We start from the raw sequence: 15,593 nt of genomic DNA, 5'->3' as shown, positions 1-15,593 counted from the left end.
TGTGTACGATCATAAATAAAAGAAATTGTGGTATTGAAGCGCTTACTGTGTGCAAAGCACTGTTCTAAGCGCTGGGGGATACAAGGTGATCAGGTTGCCCCACGTGGGGCTCATAGTTTTAATCCCCATTTGACAGATGAGGTAACTGAGGCACAGAGATGTGAAGTGACTCGCCTGAGGCTACACAGCTGACTGGCGGCGGAGCCGGGATTAGAACCCGTGACCTCTGACTCCCAAGCCCGCGCTCTGTCCACTGAGCCACGCTGCTTCTCTACCGTATGTATGGAAACCAAAAAAAATTACATTAATACTACATTGGTAGGCCAATTCAAGACCAATAGTCTTTAGATAATGTAGGTTGGAGGCTGAATTGAAGATATATGTGTAATTTTGCTAAAGAAAAGACTACGTGTACATCATTCATTCAGACCACAATCCTGTTCTTAATTGGCTCTTTTTTTCATCAGCCAGAGGGTACTGAGTGCTCCTAGGAAAGTGATTAAACCATCCCTACCCAGCACAAGTGAACAGCATCGCAGAGGGATAAAGCTGGAGAAACACATTTGATGTGCAGCTGTGAGATGCGATATACGTCGCAAATTAAAAGGGGGATATCAAAATGATAACAGCTTGATTTATTTTTCCTCTTTAATGTAACTTTTGATTATGCCGATTTTGATTACGCTGAACTTTAAAAAGCATTTGGAAGATGAACATTCTTTTGCGCAGATTGGGCCGAAATTGCGCCTGGTATCTTTAAGAGGAAGGATGGAGTGTCTCACCTGTCGTTGTCAGGACACGGTGTAAGGCCCTCACCAATAATTCTCTGTGCCTCAGTCACCTCATCTGTAAAATGGGGATTAACTGTGAGCCTCACGTGGGACGACCTGATTATCCTGTATCTCCCCCAGCGCTTAGAACAGTGCTCCGCACATAGTAAGCGCTTAACAAATACCGACATTATGATAATTCACACCTGTAAATCCCCCTCCGAATCTAAGTCTCGTCTTGCCTTACGCTGTCGAGTCGGCTCCGACCCGTAGCGACTCCACGGACGCGTCTCTCCTAGAACGCCCCGCCTCCACCTGCAGTCTTTCCGGCAGTGGATCCGTAGAGTTTTCTGGGTAAAAATCAAGTGGTTTAGCATCGCTCTCTCAAGCGCGGTAAACTTGAGTCCCCGCCCTTGGCTCTCTCCCTTGTGGCCGTTGTCCAGCGCGGGTGAGTTTTGACTTGCAGAAGATCACCTTCCGCTCGCTAGCCACTGCCCAAGCTAGGAATGGAGCGGACAGGCCTCTGCTTGACTCTCCCTCCCGTAGCCGAGACCGGTAGAGGACCGGAGACTCTCCGGGTGCGATCCTGAGAGGACTTCTGGGAGAGTGAAATCCAAATCGGTATGCTTCATTCTTCGATTTAGTAAATCCCTAAAGAAATAAATACTCGATGTCCATCGTGTCTTTGAGCCGGGCGAGAAAGTGAAATTCCCATATTGGCAGGAATGGAAACGTGCCAGTTTTTACATCTCATGTAGCCAGAAATGAACAGTCAACACCTCTGCTCTTCCCACTGTAATGTGCTTCGACTCTCGTGTTTAATTTATCTAACCTGTAAAATCCATTCAGGATTTTGAAACTTGTCACCCAGCTAAAGATAATACCCTTTATCACTTGAGGATGTCATCTAGCACGAAGTGACATCTGATCACAGCAGAGCGTCTGGTGTCGAGCTTTAATTTCAAATACCCTGCATTATACCCTATATTCCTGGCCTACTGGAAATCAGATGCGGTTTTACACAGCTCCCGGTGGATCTATGTATCTCTAATTCACTTGGCGGCTTCGCGGTACCAGACCGCTTAGTCCCAAAATGGAGAGGTATTTTGTTCATTCAGTCGTATTTATTGAGCGCTTACTGGGTGCAGAGCAGCGTCCTAAGCACTCGGGAGCGTCTAATATAATAGTCTGAGACAGAGCCGTATTGCTGACCCCCAAATGATACCGTTATTCAAATTTTGAGTTCCTCGTCATTATTTATAGTAATGGTATTTTTTGAGCAGCCACTGGAAGCACTACACTGTACTAAACACTGGGGGAAGGACAACGGAAGCACTCGATTTGTTGTCTACCCACCATCTAAAGATCCATGGCTTAGTGGATGGAGCACGGGCCTGAGAAGGTCATGAGTTCTAATCTTGGCTCCGCCACTTGCCGGCTGTTACCCTGTTTATTTTTTTCATCGTTTATTTATTACCCTATTTATTTTGTCCATTACCCTATTTATTTTGTCCATTACCCTATTTATTTTGTTCATTAATAATAATAATAATAATGTTGGTATTTAAGCGCTTACTTTGTGCAGAGCACTGTTCTAAGCACTGGGGTAGACACAGGGGAATCAGGCTGTCCCACGTGGGGCTCACGGTCTTCATCCCTATTTTACAGATGAGGTCACTGAGGCACCGAGAAGTTAAGCGACTTGGCCAAAGTCACACAGCTGACAAGTAGCTGAGCCGGGATTCGAACCCATGACCTCTGACTCCAAAGCCCGTGCTCTTTCCACTGAGCCACGCTGCTTCTCGGTTACCCATTACCCTATTTATTTTGTTAATGAGATGTACATCGCCTTCATTCTATTTATTTGCTGTTGTTTTAATGAGATGTCCATCCCCTCGACTCTATCTGTTGCCATCGTTCTCGTCCGTCCGTCTCCCCCGATTAGACCGTGAGCCCGTCGGAGGGCGGGGACCGTCTCTATCTGTTACCGACTTGTCCATTCCAAGCGCTCGGTCCGGTGCTCTGCACCTAGTAAGCGCTCAATAAATACTATTGAGTGAACCAATGGATGAATGCTGTGTGACCTTAGGCAAGTCACTTCACTTCTCTAGGCCTCGGCTACCTCAGCTGTAAAATGGGGATCGAGACTGTGAGCCCCACGTGAGGCAGGAACTGTGTCCGACCCCATTTGCTGGTATCCACCCAGCGTTGAGTACAGAGCCTGGCACGTAGTAAGGACTTAACAGATACCATAATTATTATTATTATTATCTGAAAATATTTACAACCGGGTGTAGCATTAGTGCACACCAGAAAAAAAAAACTGGCAGTCCACAAAGCCGTAGTGCCGTCCAACCTCCTCTATGGCTGTGCGGAGAACACGGGCTTGGGAGTCAGAGGTCGTGGGTTCCAATTCTGACTCCTCCACGTGTCGGCTGTGTGACTTCGGGCAAGTCACTTCGCTGCGCCTCAGTGACCTCATCTGTAAAATGGGGATTACGACTGTAAGTCCCACGTGGGACAACCTGATTACCTTATATCTACCCCAGTGCTTAGAAGAAGAGTGCTTGGCACATAGTAAGCGCTTAACAAATACCATCATTACTATTGTTATCGAACGGTTCCATAACAATAGTAATAATATTGGTATCTGTTAAGCGCTTACTACGGGCCGAGCACTGTCCTAAGCGCTGGGGGAGATACAGGGTAACCAGGTTGTGCCACGTGAGGCTCCCAGTTAATCCCCATTTTCCAGATGAGGTCACTGAGGCCCAGGGAAGTGAAGTGACCTGCCCACAGTCCCGCAGCTGACAAGTGGCAGAGCCGGGATTCGCACCCATGACCTCGGACTCCCAAGCCCAGGCTCTTTCTGCTGAGCCACGTGTCCTTGGTGGGCTCTAGTCAACATCCACCGCTCCCCTGACTTCCAGTCTGAAGGACCCAACCAGGTGGGAGAGTACTGGGCAGGGAACGTGTCTGTGAGAGTGTTGGGGTTTACTCTCCCGGATGCTCAATACAGTGCTCTGCATCCAGTAAGCGCTCAATAAATACGATTGATTGAGAGAGGCCGTTCCACTCCCATGCCACTGAGCATCTGGTCCTGCCAGGGAAGCCAGGCAAAACGGTCTCGGCGTTGTCTTCGTTCAGTAGTATTTATGGAGCGCTTACTATGTGCAGGGCACTGTACTGAGCGCTCGGAATGGACAGATCGGCAACGGATAGAGACGGGCTTACGGCCTAATCTTCTCAACTCAGGTCACTGCCGGAGGTGCCGTCTGGGCGGGGAATGTTTCTGCCAACCCTGTTATATTCTACTCTCCTAAGCATTTAGTACAGTGCTCTTCGCACGGTAAGCGCTCAATAAATAAAGTCGATTGTTTGATGGATGACTTATGGGGCTGCCCTTGGTCTGAGCCATGAGGGGCCTGAAATCCTGCTTCTCCTTATCGTGTTTAGCATCGCCCTTATCCTTTGTATTTTCGTTCCCCTTTCCTTATGTGTCTGTCTCTAAACCCTTCCCCAACTTATTTTTGAGACCGGGGGTCCCTTGAGCAGCGTGGCTTGGAGAAGCAGCGTGGCTCGGTGGAAAGAGCCCGGGCTTGGGAGACGGAGGTCATGGGTTCTAATCCCGGCTCCGCCGCTGGCCAGCTGTGTGACTTTGGGCGAGTCACTTCACTTCTCTGGGCCTCAGTGACCTCATCTGGAAAACGGGGATTAAGACCGTGAGCCCCCACGTGGTCCAACCTGCTCGCCTCGTATCCCCCCAGCGCTCAGAACAGTGCTTTGCACGTAGTCAGCGCTTAACAAATACCATTATTATTATTAAGGACCAGGGACCCTGTCTACATCTCATTTGGAAAGGAGCATGGTGTAGCAGGTAGACCACGGGTCTGGGAGTCAGAAGATCATGGGTTGTAATCCCAGCTCTGCCCCATTTCTGTTGTGGGATCTTGGCCAAGTCACTTAACTTCTCTGTGCCTCAGTTACCTCATCTGTAAAAAATGGGGATTAAGAGTATAAGCCCAGTTTGGGACAGGGACTGTGTCCAACCTAATTAACTTGCGCCAGAGCAGTGCTTGGCACGTAGTAAGTGCTTAACTTAGGGAAGCAGCGTGGCTCGGTGGAAAGAGCCCGGGCTTGGGAGTCCGAGGTCATGGGTTCGACTCCCGGCTCTGCCACCTGTCAGCTGGGTGACTGTGGGCAAGTCGCTTCACTTCTCGCTGCCTCAGTGATCTCATCTGTAAAATGGGGATTAACTGTGAGCCTCACGTGGGTCGACCTGATTCCCCTGTATCTCCCCCAGCGCTTAGAACGGTGCTCTGCACATAGTAAGCACTTAAATACCAACATCGTTATTATTATTAACAAATACCATAATTATTATTATTCTTAGCACTTAGTACAGGGTTTGGCACACGATAATCTCTTAATCCTATTATTACTACTAATCCTCTTAATAATAATGATAATTATGGTGTTTGTTAAGCCACCTGTCAGCTGTGTGACTTTGGGCAAGTCACAACTTCTCTATGCCTCAGTTACCTCATCTGTAAAATGGGGATTAACCGTGAGCCTCACTTGGGACAACCTGATTCCCCTGTATCTACCCCAGGGCTTAGAACAGTGCTCTGCACATAGTAAGCGCTTAACAAATACCGACATCATTACTAAGCACTTATTTTGTGTCAAGCATTGTTCTAAGCACTAAAGTAGATGCAAGATGATCAAGTTGGACACAGTCCCCGTCCCACATGGGGCTCACAGTCTTAATTCCCATCGTACAGGTAAGGTAACTGAGGCACCGTGAAGTGACTTACCCAAGGTCACACAGCAGACGAGTGGCAGAGCCAGGAATAAAGTCCGGGTCCTTCTGACTCCCGGGCCCGTGCTCTATCCATTAGGCCACGCTGCTTCTCATCTACATATAGATATCCTATGGAAGGAGTCAGGCAAATTTTCCATTTCTTCTGGGAATCTCATTTCCCTTCTTTTACTGGCAACTGGCCTTTCCCTCCTCTCACCGTTAGGGTTATCCTGATGGTCTATTCACAACATTACTCGGTCTTGAAATATATTGCATTTTCTGCTGTGAATTCTGGATGGAATCAAGGGGAGAGGCATCCGTTATTCCCCCAAGAACTCCAGCTGCCGCACACTCCAAAAACATTCTGCTCATGATATCGAAAGGTTACCAGCTGCACGAATCTCTGATTGCACGTATCATGTGATGTAACAAAAATAACTTGTTTCTTTCACACTTAATGTATGTTGATATGAAATGGAATAGCAATCGCCTTGTAGTATCCCCCCAACTCCTGTCTTTTGATCGTTTTCTTTCGGGGGTGCCTTACTATATTTCCATAAAGAACCACCCAGTTGCAGTTTTCAGCGTGAAAATTCCATCAACGTCGACTTTGAAGTTGCTTCACACGACAGAGTGACAAGCTTGAAGTCCACAGGCTTATTACAGAAATTTCAGATGAGAAAATCAGATGTCTTTGCACAGAGAAAACCAGACTTTAATTTAAAATTTCCTAGTATTTAAAAAGTGGGCATTTCTTTGACGTGTTTTTTTTTAAACCACTGAAATACCAAGCCGTCGGAAACGGAGCTTAGTCAGGTCCCGAGAACGTGGCCCAGTCCGAAAGAAGAAATTGGTGATATTGTAAGCAAGAAATTGAACAACAGCTAATGGTTCCGTTCATTCATTCAGTAGTATTTATTGAGCGCTTAGTATGTGCAGAGCACTGTACTAAGCGCTTGGAATGGACAAATCGGTAACAGAGACGGTCCCTGCCCTTTGACGGGCTCACGGTCTAATCGGGGGAGACGGACAGACAAGAACAATAGCAATAAATAGAATCGAGGGGATGAACATCTCATTAAAACAACAGCAAATAGATAGAATCAAGGTGATGCACATCTCATTAACAAAATAAATAGGGTAATGAATTACCACAAGCACGCATCCAATTGATGCATGATAAGTTACTGATATCGTCTGGGCAGCGCCCCTCTTTCCTAATATTCATTCATTCAATAGTATTTATTGAGCGCCTACTATGTAGAGAAGCAGCGTGGTACAGCGGAAAGAGCGCGGGCTCGGGAGTCAGAGTTCATGGGTTCGAATCCCGGCTCCGCCACTTGCCAGCTGTGTGACTTTGGGCAAGTCACTTAACTTCTCTGTGCTTCCGTTACCTCATCTGTAAAATGGGGATTAAAACTGTGAGCCCCCCGTGGGACAACCTGATGACCTTGTATCCCCCAGCGCTTAGAACAGTGCTCTGCACATAGTAAGCGCTTAACAAATACCACCATTTTATGTGCAGAGCACTGGACTAAGCGCTTGGAATGGACAATTCAGCAACAGGTAGAGACCATCCCTGCCCGATGACGGGCTCGCCGTCTAAACGGGGGAGACAGAGAGCAAAGCGGAACAACGAAACGAAACAAGACGACATCATCGAGATAAATAGAATCATGGAGATATACACCTCATTAACAAAATAAATAGGGTAAGAAATAATATATACAGATAAGCACAGTGCTGAAGGGGAGGGGAAGGAGGAAGAGCAGAGGACGGGGGGGGGGGGGGGGGGGGGGAAGCAGTGTGGCCTAGTGGCAAGAGCATAGACCCGGAAGTCAGAGGATCTGGATTCTAATCCCGGCTCGGGCGCTTGTCTGCTGTGTGACTTTTCATTCAGTGGTATTTAGACTTATAGATAATAATAGGCTTTATTATATATAATATATATTATATGTAAATATAAATAATAGACTTTGGGCAAGTCACTCTGTGCCCGTCACCTCATCTGCAAAATGGGGATTCAATCTCGCTCTCTCCTACCTAGACTGTGAGCCTCAAGTGGGACAGGGACCGTGTCCAAGGTGATTACCTTGTATCTACCCCAGTGCCCAGTACAGTATCTGGGACATAGTAAGAGCTTAACAAGTACAATAAAAATATGAGACAAGCTATATTTAGTTCATATTCTCTGTGCATAGGCTTTAGTCAGGCAGAATAATGATAATGTTGGTATTTGTTAAGCGCTTACTATGCGCAGAGCACTGTTCTAAGCGCTGGGGGAGATACAGGGGAATCAGGTCGTCCCGCATGAGACTCGCAGTTGATCCCCATTTTACAGATGAGGGAACTGAGGCCCAGAGAAGTGAAGTGACTTGCCCCCAGTCACCCAGCTGACAAGTGGCAGAGCCGGGATTCGAACCCATGAGCTCTGACTCCCAAGCCCGGGCTCCTTCCGCTGAGCCACGCCGCTTTGAGGTGTCCAGCCCATTCCTTACTTTGCCCTGGGAGAGGTTTCAGGGTTCTGACTATGTGCCTCTCTCCCTGTCTCCCCACAGTAAACTTGTCTTCCAGCTCCAAGCTTCGAGCAGGGGGTGGAGTGGGTGGAATACTAAATTGGGTGGGGTTACTAACACTTTGGGAAAAAAAAAAAAAATCCAAAGTGATTTAGGTAAATTGTTCAACTGATCCCACAGATGGATTGAAATTCAATAGAGACAAGCACAGTGTAGTACAGTTAAGGATATTAAATAATAGAAGAAAGGAGGGAAGGACTAGCCGAACAGTGGGCTACAGTTGACCAGAAGCTAATAATGAGTCGGCGATCTGGTCTCGTTATTAAATTAAACCAGAACCAAACTGGGAATTTAACATGCAAAGAGTTGGGGAAATAATCTTTCCTTCCTGGTCATTTTGGGAAATATGAACACCTTACTGCAGTTGGCTCAGAGAAGGCAGTAGCTCACTATTGCCTTTCAGGTATTGCACAAGATGGAAAGGATTGGCATTGGTTCGGACAGAACGTTATTTTAAGGTCCCGGGGAGAGGTACAGGATAGTGAATCGGACCCAGACTCTGGCCCACCGGGGGCTGGTGATCCAAAAGCCTGGAGGAAGAGACACACTGGGAAAGAAATAACTGGGCAAATTCAATTTTTAAAACTCGATGACAGAAAGAAGGAAAGCCGTAAGTACTTCGCTGCTGGAAGGGAATAGTCCTTAGGTGCCTCACGGCTCCGGGCGGGGCTGCTATTATCATTATTATTGTTATTATGGTATTTAAGTGCTTACTGTGTGCCAGGCACCGTACTGAGTGCCGAGGCACCGTGCTGAGGTCGTCCTTGGACAAAACAAGTACGTGACAGAGGAAGTGCCTTTGAATTCCCAAATCACAGAGACGGGATTAAACGTTCTAAATGTCCACAATTACTCTCCCCGCCTTCAAAGCTTTATTGAAGGTACATCTCCTCCAAGAGGCCTTCCCTAAGCCCTCCTTTTCTCTTTTCCCACTCCCTTCTGCGTCGCCCTGACTTGCTCCCTTTATTCACCCACCCTCCCGGCCCCACAACACTCAATGTACATATCTGTAATCTATATTAGTGTCTGTCTCGACCCCCCCCCCAGACTATAAGCTCATCGTGGACAGGGAATAGGTCTGTTTACTGTTCTACTGTACTCTCCCAAACGCTTAGTACAGTGCTCTGCAGACAGTAAGCACTCAGCAAATACGAGTGCTGCCCCGTTCCTGTGGGAATGGAGCCTTCTCCCTAATATTAATAATTATAATTGTGGTATTTAATAATGTTGGTATTTGTTAAGCGCTGACTATGTGCCGAGCACTGTTCTAAGCGCTGGGGTAGACACAGGGGAATCAGGATGTCCCACGTGGGGCTCACAGTTTTCATCCCCATTTTACAGATGAGGGAACTGAGGCCCAGAGAAGTGAAGTGACTCGCCCACAGTCACACAGCTGACAAGTGGCAGAGCTGGGATTCGAACTCATGAGCCCTGACTCCAAAGCCCGTGCTCTTTCCACTGAGCCACGCTGCTTCTCCAAGCGCTTATTCATTCATTCATTCAAAAGTATTTATTGAGCTCTTATATGTGCAGAGCACTGTACTAAGCGCTTGGAATGTACAAATCGGTAACAGATAGAGGCGGTCCCTGCCCTTCGAGGGGCTCACGGTCTAATCGGGGGAGACGGACAGGCAAGGACAATGGCAATAAATAGAATCGAGGGGGCGAACATCTCATTAAAACAATAGCAAATGAATAGAATCAGGGCGATGTACATCTCATTAACAAAATAGATAGGGTAATGAGAATATATACAGATGAGCGGACGAGTACAGTGCTGAGGGGAGGGGACGGGAGAGGGGGAGGAGCAGAGGGAAAGAGCGCTTACTGTGTGCCAAGCACTGTACTAAGCACTGGGGTGGGTATGAGCCAATGGGGGAGGACACAGCTTCCGTCCCCTGTGGGGCTCCTCATCTCAATCCCCATTTTACAGATGAGGTAACCGAGGCCTAGAGACGTGACTTGCCGAAGGTCACGGGGCGGACAGGTGGCGGAGCCGGGATTAGAACCCACATCCCTCGGACTCCCAGGCTCGTGCTCTCTCCGCTACGCCACGCTGCTTCCTTGTTGTGTCGTACTCTCCCAAGCGCCTAGTCCGGTGCTCTGCACGCAGTAAGCACTCAGTAAATATGATTGAGTGAATGGATTTTGCCAGCCCCATTCCTGTGGGAATGGATTCATTCATTCAACGGTATTTATTGAGCGCTTACTATGTGCAGAGCACTGGACTAAGCGCTCAGGAACGGACAAATCGGCAACAGATAGAGACGGTCCCTGCCCTTTGACGGGCTCATAGTCTGATCGGGGGGAGACGGACAGACGAGAACAATGGCAATAAAGAGAATCGAGGGGATGATCCTCCATGACAACGGTGGGTGGGGGAAGAGGGTTTGAGGCCTTGGTCAGGTCACTGATCCTGCCCCCTCAACCCACAGACCCAAAAGTGAGAAGCTGTGGGAGGCTTGCCTTCAGGCCCAGCTTCTGCCCGAACCACTAAAATAATCATGTTGGTATTCGTTAAGCGCTTACTACATGCGCTGTTCTAAGCACTGGGGTAGATACGGGGGAATCAGGTCGTCCCACGTGAGGCTCCGAGAAGTTACGTGAGAGTAAAGAGTAAGAGTAAAGGAAAGTAAGTAAGTAAAGAGTAAAGGAAAGAGCCTGGGCTTGGGAGTCAGAGGTCATGGGTTCGAATCCCAGCTCTGCCACATCAGCTGTGTGACTGTGGGCAAGTCACTTCACTTCTCTGTGCCTCAGTTCCCTCATCTGCAAAATGGGGATTAAGACTGTGAGCCCCACGTGGGACGGCCCGATTCCCCTGTGTCTACCCCAGCGCTTAGAACAGTGCTCTGCACATAGTAAGCGCTTAACAAATACCAACATTATTATTCTCTGGGCCTCAGTGACCTCATCTGTAAAACAGGGATTAACTGTGAGCCCCACGTGGGCCGACCTGATTCCCCTGTATCTCCCCCAGCGCTTGGAACGGTGCTCTGCACATAGTAAGCGCTTAACAGATACCGACATTATTACTAACAGAGACCCCGAGAACTTAGAGTGCCTTGCCCACAGTCACCCAGCTGACAAGTGGCGGAGCCGGCGTTCGAACCCATGACCTCCGACTCCCAAGCCCGGCCTCTCGCCACCCAGCCACGCTGCTTCTTGTGGACTGGGTTGGAATTTGGTCCCCGGGCTTTTTATCTCCATCGACCAGAAGAGGCCATTTGTTATTTTAATGCCCTAACTGTGAGTCAGGGAATTTTATTTCCCTGACGGAATGCCGAACAGCTCATCGGCACGCTTCTGTGATCTACTCCCAGCTTGGGTGAGATCTGCAAGCTGCGTCAATGGCGCTGATGATTTTGTTTTGTTATTGTGACGATGAATGACAAGTAGCGTGACAAGCAATACTGATAGCGTTGATTGACAAAATGCTCACGGCACTGGCGTCTCCTACTGTAGCTGCCTACATCCAGAAATCCTTTATGCCTCCGCCATAAGCGGAGCTTTCAGCAGATGGAGGGGTGGCCGCCTCTGTTTCGTCGGCGTGGGAGACCCCTTGTTGGATTTCGGCTACCTCAAGCTCACGTCCCTCTCCATCTTAAATACCGAATATCTCGCGGTGTCGTGGCTCAGCTCGAATGACTCCTTCGGACATTCCCGTATATCTGCTGGCTTCGTATCAGTACCGAGTGACCTTTCTGCATTTGGCACATTCGATTTGGGTGTATCTTCTCCTGAAGACTAGCCTTATTCATTCATTCAGTAGTAGGTCTTGAGCGCTAACAATGTGCAGAGCACTGTACTGAGCGCTTGGAATGGACAGATCGGTAACAGATAGAGGCAGTCCCTGCCCTTTGACGGGCTTACGGTCTAAGCGTCCAGTCAATCGCCGGTATTTATTGAGCACTCACTGTGTGCAGAGCACTACACTCGGCGCTTGAGCGAGTACAGTACAACAGAGTTCATTCAATAGTATCTCTTGAGCGCTTACTATGTGCAGAGCACTGTATCAAGCGCTTGGAATAGACGATTCAGCAGCAGATAGAGACGATCCCTGCCCATTGATGGGCTTACAGTCTAATCGGAAAATTAGCGAAGGCCCCAGAGAGATTTGAACTCGTGACCCCTGGTTTAATAATAATAATAATAATGTTGGTATTTGTTAAGCGCTTACTATGTGCAGGGCACTGTTCTAAGCCCTGGGGTAGATACGGGGTCATCAGGTTGTCCCACGTAAGGCTCACAGTCTTAACCTCCATTTAATAATAATGTTGGCATTTGTTAAGCGCTTACTATGTGCAGAGCACTGTTCTAAGCCCCGGGGAGGATACAAGGATGATCAGGTTGGCCCACATGGGGATCACAGTCTTGATCCCCATTTAACAGATGAGGTAACTGGAGGCCCAGAAAAGTGAAGTGACTCGCCCACAGTCACACAGCTGACAAGTGGCGGAGCCAGGATTCGAACCCATGCCCTCTGCCTCCCAAGCCCGCGCCCTTTCCCCTGAGCCACGCTGCTTCTCTACAAGACCAGAGGACATGTTCTCCGCCTCCCAGTTTAGAGGGGAAGACAGACATCAATATAAAGAAATTGGGGATAATAATAATAGTAATGTTGGTATTCGTTCAGCGCTTACTATGTGCCGAGCACCGTTCTGAGCGCTGGGGGAGACAGAGGGTCATCAGGCTGTCCCCCGGGAGGCTCACAGTTAATCCCCATTTCACAGATGAGGTAACCGAGGCCCAGAGAAGTGAAGTGACTTGCCCTCACTCACCCCGCTGACAAGTGGCGGAGCCGGGATTCGAACCCACGACCTCTGCCTCCCAAGCCCGTGCTCTTCCCCCTGAGCCACGCTGCTTCCCTACAAGACCCGAGGACATGTTCTCTGCCTCCCAGTCTGGAGGGGAAGACGGACATTAATATCAAGGAATCGGGGATGTGTACATAAGTGTTTTGGGGCTGAGGGTGGCTGATCAGTAAGGTTTTAAAGGGTACGGAGCCGAGCGCGTAGGCGACGCAGAGGAAGAGGGAGTAGGGGGAAAGAGGGCTTAACTGGGGAGGCCTCTTGGAGGAGGTGTGACCTTAATGAGGCCTTGAAGGGGGGGGGAAACTGGTGGTCAGGCGAATGTGGAGAGGGAACTCCAGGTCAAAGGGAGGGCAGGGGCACGGGATTGGTGGTGAGCAGGCTGGTGCTAGAAGATCAACGTGGCCGCCCGGGCCGTAATAGGAAATCGATGAGGTAAAATAGATGGGAGGAGGGGCTGACTGCCTTAAGGCCCATATTCATTCATTCAATAGCATTTATCGAGCGCTTACTACGCGCAGAGCGCTCTACTGAGCGCTTGGAATGAACAAGTGGGCAACAGGTAGAGACGGTCCCTGCCGTGTGACGGGCCTACGGTCTAATCGGGGGAGAGTCCCATAGTAAGACCTTTCCGTAAGGCCGTCGAAGGGCGGGGACCGTCTCTATCTGTTGCCGACTTGTCCGTTCCAAGCGCTTGCACATAGTAAGCGCTCAGTAAGTACTACTGAATGAATGTTTGACGTGGAGGTGGGTGGGCCACTCCGGAGGTTCCTGGGGTGTGCAGAAACATGGACAGACTGCGTTGTTCGTTTTTAAGAAACTCCATCTGGCAACCCCGGAGCAGCGAGCTACACCGAACGCGTGTCACAGCTGCCGTCTCCAGGTTACACTGGCAACCATCCTGTTCCCAGGTGTAATTTGGGGGGTTGACTCCGACTTAAAAATGATTGGGCGTTGGATAGCCCGACTCCCACGCAGATAGGGAACAATCGCGCCGAGCAACGGTACCCGGGTTAAGACTGTCGGGATCGGAACTGCGTCCGACCTGATTCGCTCGTGTCCACCCCAGCGCTTAGTACAGTGCCTGGCACGTAGACAGCGCTTAGCAGATACCGTGATTATTTGCATTTGGCCCACGAGCAAGGTGTCCGCTATTAAGGGGGCTTAACAGAACTCGGGACCCGATGGTATAAATAATGAATCGGGTGTTTCTGACGGGAGTTCCTTCTTTGGAGGGAATGCAATGACTTTCATACCTCTAGTTCCACTGCCCAAAATGCCTCCTCTTTCATCACGTACGGTATTCTCCTCTGACCGAACTAACGGCCGTATCTTGTTTCACCCGGGAGACCAGATCGTCTGCTGGGATGGTGATTAGCGATCCATCTGTCTTCTCAAGGTGAAGTATGGCACGGGTTACGACTCACGGGTTTCCCCTGCGTCTGCGCTTTCCGTTCCACAGCATCTCGGTTATGGAATTGACTTTACCGACGGATTAATATTATTCATTAAGATTTGGCAGGGGAGGGAGGCCTAAAAATTCTTACGCCAGCATCCCGTTGGCAGGAATGCCCCGGGAGAAGATTGAATGTCTACGTATTAGCCCAAGGTTAATCCTTTTTTTTTTTTTTTTTTTTTTTTAAACGGTACTCGCTAAGGGCTTACTATGTGCCGGGCACTGTACTAAACGCCGAGGTTCCCCGTAATAATCCTCATTTTACCGACGAGGTAACTGAGGCACAGAGAGGCTAATAATAATGTCGGTATTTATCCAGCGCTAACTATGTGCCGCGCACTGTTCTAAGCGCTGGGGTAGACACGGGGGAATCAGGTTGTCCCACGCGAGGCTCACAGTCTTAATCCCCATTTTACAGATGAGGTATCTGAGGCACGGAGAAGTGAAGTGACTCGCCCACAGTCACACAGCTGACTCAGGGATTCGAACTCACGACCTCCGACTCCAAAGCCCGGGCTCTTTGCGCTGGGCCGCGGAAGTGACTTGCCCAAGGTCACTCCGCTGGCACGTGACGGAGTCTGCTCACAGGCAGTTCCTCATGGACAGTTCCTAGCCAAAGCAGCTCAGCCCCAAAAAACACAGTTGCTAGAAGACTGTACGACTAGGACGAATAAAGCAAGTAGACGCCGATAAAGGAGTTCCTTACTAAGGTTGGGAAGCATCATTAAAATGGACTTTTACCGTGAACGTTTAAATTCGCACTTCAGAAGCACCATCAAAGCATTCATTCAACCAACATAATAATAATGGAATTGGTTCCGCGCTTACTGTGTGCCAGGCACCGTACTGAGCGCCGAGGAGGATACGAGCAAATCGGGTTGGACACAGTCCCCGCCCCACGTGAGGCTCACGGTCTCAACCCTTTACCCCTTTACCTCGCACCACTAGCCAGTTAACGATAATGATCAGTAACTGCGGTACTTGTAAGCGCTTACTATTCGTCAAGCGCTGCACCAAGCGCCGGGGTAGATATCAGATAATCAAATCCCACAGGAGGCTCACAGTCTAGGAGGGAAGAAAGGTGTTGAGTCTCCATTTTGCAGATGGGGGAACTGAGGTACAATGAAGATAATAATAACGGTGGTATTTGTTAAGCGCTTACTATGTGCAAAGCACTGT

General features: G+C 49.0%; 2 protein-coding genes across 4 annotated transcripts in view; one reads left to right on the top strand and one right to left on the bottom strand.

Moving 5' to 3' along the window:
* Nucleotides 1-15,593, bottom strand: part of RSPH14 (radial spoke head 14 homolog) — a 255,007-nt gene that overhangs the window by 192,086 nt on the left and 47,328 nt on the right. The window lies entirely within an intron of this gene.
* GNAZ (G protein subunit alpha z) overlaps nucleotides 1-15,593 on the top strand; it is a 185,371-nt gene that overhangs the window by 148,068 nt on the left and 21,710 nt on the right. The gene's annotated exons all lie outside the window — the stretch shown is intronic.

This window comes from Ornithorhynchus anatinus, chromosome 2 (assembly GCF_004115215.2).
Source record: "Ornithorhynchus anatinus isolate Pmale09 chromosome 2, mOrnAna1.pri.v4, whole genome shotgun sequence".
In the NCBI taxonomy this organism is placed as follows: domain Eukaryota; kingdom Metazoa; phylum Chordata; class Mammalia; order Monotremata; family Ornithorhynchidae; genus Ornithorhynchus; species Ornithorhynchus anatinus.
This window is presented reverse-complemented; position numbering and strand designations above follow the sequence as displayed.